A 6885-nucleotide genomic window follows, 5' to 3' on the forward strand; every position below is an offset into this window, starting at 1 on the left:
GTCTGCAGAGCAAAGACCTGATTCCTGGGAAATCCTAAATATATTCTATTCTCACTGATATTTATGGAAGCAAAGACTGCCTTGCATTTAACAGCAACCTGAAAGACTGGTCCCTTAATACTCATTAATAAAATAAATTTATTTGGACCAATGAGTGGTCCATTTCAATGTAATCAAATTAGTTTCTATTACTTGTCCCTTTAAAACTCTTTCCCAGGTTTGTGTGTCTGGGAATTCAAGCTTGGAAAGAGCACTGTGAGACTGATTCAAATCTTTAGATAGCAGGCGCGTCTTAGACAGAATATTAATGATGTGTGAGAGGCAATAAAAAAAAAAAGCAATGTGTTTTTAATTAAGTCAGCTGACAAGCTGCCGTTCCATCTTGTCTGATTACTACAGAGTTACTGAACATGACCAAATACAGCATGTAACATGAGAAAATGGTAAATGATCATTGTCAGAGCACTGATTCCTGGCTTTTGGTCAGGGCCATGAGCTTCAGCAGTGGTCCTTCATATAACCTTACTGACTCTGGCCACTCAGAACTAAATGGGCAACTAAACACTGAAGGCAGGTACCATTTCTTCAGTCACAGGTGAATAATAACCTTTGGGTTCCCATTGCCACAGAGATTCAGAAGATGAGCAGCGTGGCTTTCAGTAGAAGAGCTCTGTGGCCAACACAGGATGAAATGTCCTTCTGGTACATTGCAGATATTTGTGTCCTAGCTATGCGTAGTCACTGTTTTCTGGATCAAGGAATGTAACAGTATCGTACTTTCCAATGAGTCTCAATGGAATTGTTAAGGGACTATGCACACAATAATACCTACTACTGCGATGTCCTGGAGAATACACTAAAAAGCCGTTCTTCAGAAAATTCAGTTAAACAAAGTAGAAGTGGTCTCAGCTAGAGGGAGTGTCATATGGCATGAGTGGGTGGGAGGAAAGGATAAAGAGGCCAACAGCGGTCACTTCAGGAAAAAAAAAAAGTGTGCAAGAGTATCTGCACATATCTTTTTTTTTAAATAAATAAATAATTAAAAAAAAAAAAAAACAGAACCAAAGTTTCCCTGGGAAGTTTTCAGTGAAGCCAGAGCCTGAGCCATGAAGGGTTTGAAATTCTAGCCAGCCATCTGCTTTATGACTGGCCACTGCAAACACTGCAGTGTGGCATAACATGTTCAGACAGCACCTTCAACATGTGAAGGCAACCATCACTATTGCAATGATGGGGAGATAAGGGTGTGGCTTGAACAAATTGCAGTGAGGAAGGAAGAAGCGGGTTGGAGACATCCATTTTCACACCATATGATGAGACTAATGGTAAAAAAAGGTAAAAGCATCATAACTTAGCTTTATTTCAGCAAATCTCCACTCCCACATATAGAAGACATGAGTTGCCATCTAGCAAAAAACCTTTCTGATTGCCCAAGGGCAAAAGTGTCCAAGAATAGCATTGATGTGACCATCTGGTGATACTACATGGCTCTTCTGAGCAGAGATACTTATGCACATTGAAGAGAAGGCATATTAGTACATTTACATGTCACCACTATTTGAGTGCCCCTATACCAAGATGTGCTATCAGCAAACATTGAGCAGCAAGCTATGATTTCACAAGATAAGAACTGACTGCTACTCAGAATGTTTCTGTGAGGCCTCACCATCCACTAAGCAGGTAATAACAGCATCAGATCTAGGTCACAGTGTATATAGCTACAGTGAAACAGAAAAAGCAAAGCAGCATAGGGGTGAGCTTCAAGAAACTCCAAAACCTTGAGAAGTCCTCTTGCAATCACAAGTCATGAGATGGTCTAGTCTGTCAGGGCAGAAGACTGCCAGGTGCACCACAGCAGGTTCTGCTGACTGGCTAAGAGAGCATAGATTAAGTGGATGAAATGCTATCAGAAGTGTCTTCAGGAAAAGTTCCTTCTAAGAGAGTCTTGTCATAATTCTTGCATGTTGATTGAGGAGAAATGAAGTTCTTCATGAAGTTTATATGCTCCCACAGCTGGCTTCCTTGATCAAATTGCCTGACTTGCCTGAGCTTATTGATACATGTTCCTGGGAATAAATACGCAGCATTACTGCAGAGGAAATTTGACTCATGTTTTACTAGTTTTGTGACTAAATCCGCTAAGATTATTAGTGGAGGTCTCATTCAAAATTCTAACTTCCCTACAGGTTCATTAAAAGGAAGAGGACAAAAGTAGACTTTTAGGAGGAATTGTGTGTTTGCATTACCTTTATGAAAAACTTACCAGAAGTATTCCCAGGGAAGTTCATTTGTGTGTTTTCATCTCCATGTCTGCTAATATTTGTTCACTGAGTAGGCCATGATATTTCAGCAGTGATCTGATGTTCTTCTGAAGAATTTCTTCATGCTGGGAGTCCAGCACACACATCATACACCCAGTCACTGACAAAAGAGTATGTTCAGCCAAGCTCATTCCTATATCAACACTTCTCATAGTAAAATAGTAATATCATGAATTAACTTGGTCTGATGAAGCACTGATGTGCACTGTGCAGCCAGGTCTGCAATAGTCCCATAGAGTCTTTTGATTCAGAACAGAGGCATAGACTGTGCAGCCAAGGTCCCTCAAGGCCACAATATCAGCAGGGGTGGTTGTCAGGAATGCAGTTTACCGATGCATCAAAGAGAAGAGTACAGGAGATCAAGTAAAGATTAGCTATTTATTTTCAAAAAGATCACGTTTTTCTACCTGATCCAATTTCACAGTGGAGATACATGGTGTCCTCCCTTGCTAGAGACATCAACACCAACCAAAACAAGATTTTCCACATTCCTTTTAATAATTCATGGCATCCTGAAGCCTGCTGTCTGTCTGTGATGATGCAAGATGTTCAGAAGTCATTACAACAAAGCCTGAGGGGATTATTTTCTCATTTCCATAATTACACAGTCAGTAATATTATCACGAGCCAATCTTATCTCAAAATGTATACCCAGATCTTTAACGATGATATTTCTGAAGTGATGTGTGGGATTAAAGTCCTGTGAACGATAAGGCTGCAGCAGGGAGGGAGATGAAAAGTTCAGCTTTCATCAGCTGGGGGCTTTCATTCCTGAGAAAAGGTAACTGTGCCCCGAAAACAACGGATATGGGTCACAGATCAGAAGTCTGCTGCCTCATCTGGAACACTCTTGAGAGTAAAAAGTGAGAAAAGACTACAGCCACGGCTGTCCATTTCAGAAGTGAGTTCGTTTAGCAGCCCTTTATGTTTTCCCTCCACCTGCCTTGCCCTGGTGTGCCCAGAGGAGCCTGTCCATTCACCTCCATTGGGCCATGTCTCAGCCTCCATCTCACTAGCTATTAAACAGGATTCTTGGAGTGAATTTTTCAGTTCCTCCAGTGTTTTTCTCTCGCTGATGTTTCAAGCGTGACCCCTGAAGGGACTGCATTCATAAGTACATAAATGACGTACCATATCTTGTAGAGTTCTAAAGAGCAGAAAACGTTCAGCACTCTCCAAACTGTATCTCACAGACAGTTTGAACAACTATGTCTAAAAATAAAAGTATATTTTAGAGAATAAAATGTCGTAGGGTGAAGAATCTCAACCATCAAAACTGCATTATTTAGTACTCCGAAGGGACACACACTGAAGTCTTGATGTCCCAGAGAAAGCATGGTGAAGGGTCAGGGTGCAGACCTCTATCAGGCATGAGTTCTAGCCACAAAAACTAAACAAGATGGTACCTACCGTTCCACCTTGGTCGTAAGAAATTGTTTGAGTTCCTCTCAGCCTGCCTGGAAAGCAACCTCTTTTCTTAGTTAAGGGACAGTCAAAGGTAGCTGGAAGTATCAAACACTGAAAGAGAGAAAAAAGCCTTACTTTTTGAAACTTCTGTTACTGATCACGATCCTGCTTCCCACTGCACACCACATGCTTTGCTAACCTCTAGAGAGCCCCAAGCTCTGGCTTATATTCATGTTATTGGTGCTGGATATGTGCGTGCATGATCTCTCTCTCCTGCTCTCTCCCTTTCTCTCTGTCATACATTAAACACTGTCTGTCAGACGTGAAAGAGTAAAATTGCAAAGAGAGTCTTCCCTACAATAAGCTGTTTTGCCAAAATACTCATTATCTTGTGTTTAGCCCTTATTACGGCTTACAGTGGCTCCCGAATGACTCTGTAAATGTACAATGTCTCTGCTTAGATTACTGGCTGAGTACCCATTTGTCTCAGGGTTTGGATTTGGTACATGTGGGTTTGTGAACAGAATTTCAACTCATCTTCATGATGTTATTTGATCTCCCCTTGAGGTGGGTGAAGCTGCGTGGAAGGGAAAGACTCAACACAAGCTGCAGAGGAAAGGGGATTTTTGGACTCTGTGATTAATGTAACTGCTGCAGCTCCTCAGTCCAATCAGACTGGCAAAGCTTGTTCAACCAAAGAATCATAATTGTCAAGAACAATGCCTTTTAAGCATTAGCCTGAAATTTGCCTCAGCCATAGTGTGGAAAGAAAATACGCATTTCAAAAATACCTGTCAAACGCTTCTTATACCTAGTTAAATTACTTATTTTCTCCTTTATTTCCTTCTATATTTGTACCTTGGGTTGTCACAGCTGTTGTTAGGAAAGCCTAAACATCGCCAAATATCCTAGTAGCATTTTATACTTACTTTAACCAAGGACCAACCTAGAGAGAAGCAAAGTCCCTGGCATTTAAAGTGAAACATCCCCTGGCTGATGCACAGGTTATAGACAGACCTGATCAAGAAAGTATAAAGACACTCTTTTCTTAGGCAAATGATGATAGAAATGCTCAATAAAGAGTGCCTTGAGAGACGGAGATGCTTACACCAGCACTGGATGTCCATGAGCGCCACTTCCTGCAGACTTTCAGAGCCATGGAGCAGCAGAAGGGTCAGTAGTGAGCTCTTTACATATTTTCTGGCTTCTGCTTTGCAAACTGAACAACAATTTGTTAAGTCTAGCCCAGCTCATAGTTCACTCATCTCTGACACCACGGGTGATGTGACAGCAGGCAGAGGCAGTGTGTCAGTTCCTCTCTGCCTACAGCTTGCCCTTTGTCATCGTCCTTTGGCGTAACGTGAAGCTGTTCTGCTCCTGAATCTTGGTGACTTGGAACACTTTGCAAGTAGCGTCTGAGTTTTGCTCTGAAGGATCCCAGTCCTCCTTCTGGAGAAGAACTCTTACAATGCCTAATGCAGAGGTAGATCCATCCCACACCTAGTCAGTAGGGCCCTTTGAGTAGTTTAATATTTGGGGGCTGGTCTTCATCATCAAGGTGTAGGGGGAGGGGAAGCATCCATGTGTTATTCCTGCAGAGAAGCGGAGAAGCAATTGCCTGATGCAGTCCTCAATCCTTTTGTTTCCTTTGCTGAGAATTTCCCCTTTCTGAAATACTAAACAGCTTATTTCTTCCAAGCTAAACAAATGATTCTGCCAACTACTTTTTCTCCTTTCTACTTACCCACTGTGAGTGGGTTCCCTAATCCTTGGGCTTCCCTTTCATTTTAATGTATGAACAAACCAAAGAAAAAAAATGAAATTGCACCAGAAGCTGCACATTCTGTCTGACTTGGGATCAAAATCTGAGAAGGTCACTGTGTCTTAAATGATGAGTTGAAATAGTAAATTATTGAAAATATGTCTGTAATTATCAGGTGGAAGAAAAGCTCCCAAATTATCTGTGCCTTGCCCATGCACCCATTTCATTAAAAAAAAAAAAAATCGTATTTGTAAAAAATGACATCATATTCACTGACAACATTTTGCATGAAGTTAAAAATTAAGGTGATAGTGGAAGTGATGAATAAACATAAAATCTGATAATCCCTTCAACCATAAATAGTGGAAGGAATGGTATGTGGCAAGGAATCATCTATAACAATCATCCTCTTTCATGTCCTAGGTCTGAGCTGCTCCATGAACACCCCTTCTCCCCTCACCGAACCCACTGTTGAATTTGGGCAAAGTCACATTATTGGCGTTCAGTAGACAGCCCTTGTCAATACGACTAGTTTGGATAGGCATTGCACCCCTGTAGCCATGGATTACTGGAAATGAAACAGCAGCCTGAGGTTGTATAGCTGCTTCTGACTTGCTAAAACATGGAATAGGTAGAGAGGGGGCCATGAGGACCAAGTGCTCTGCACAAGGAGGGGAGATCAATGGGGTGCATGGCATGGACATGGCTGCAATACAGCTGCAGGGCAGCTCAAGTGGTTACCAACAAGGACACCCCCTTGTAAGCTGCTCCTAAGCAATGGAGGGGACACAGGAGCATCGTCCAGGTAGCTCACTGTTGCTCCCAAACCCGTGAAGATGGGGAAATGTATGCTGTGTCCTTCCTACTACTGCCATCCTGCAAACCCACCCATGTCATGTCACAGTGCCTGGTGCCAGGGGTCAGGGAGTGGGGACGGAGCCCTGGGGTAGGGGAAGCCCTGCTCTCCCCCACCCAAACTGCACTGTCCTCTCCTGCAGGCATTTCTACACAGCTCGCAGGCACTCAGCAGTGCTGCTGAAATGGGGTTACAGAATCCCCTGTAGTAAAGAAAGGCTTAAAACAAAAGGATTATAAAAGTAAGTGGAAACTTGAAAAATGCACACAAAAGAATAGGGAGAATTAAAAGTGTCCCCCACCCCCAGGTGCCAGCAAGGCAAACAGTGGGCCGAATGGAAAGGTTGGACGCACAGTGCTCAGATGGCTTTGCTTTCAGAAAGGTGGGTTTTTTTTCTTTTAAAATTTAGGTTCTGTTTTTCTTCTTTATCTCTCTCCAGCAGCCGCTGACAGATGACCTTTAAAGCCCCAGAGAGCCGCACCAGCAGGTGATTTACTAACAGCTGTGCCAGTCAACAAAATGGAGGGGGGCAGAGGTCG

The sequence above is a fragment of the Cygnus atratus genome, chromosome 1 (assembly GCF_013377495.2).
Source record: "Cygnus atratus isolate AKBS03 ecotype Queensland, Australia chromosome 1, CAtr_DNAZoo_HiC_assembly, whole genome shotgun sequence".
NCBI classification, from domain to species: domain Eukaryota; kingdom Metazoa; phylum Chordata; class Aves; order Anseriformes; family Anatidae; genus Cygnus; species Cygnus atratus.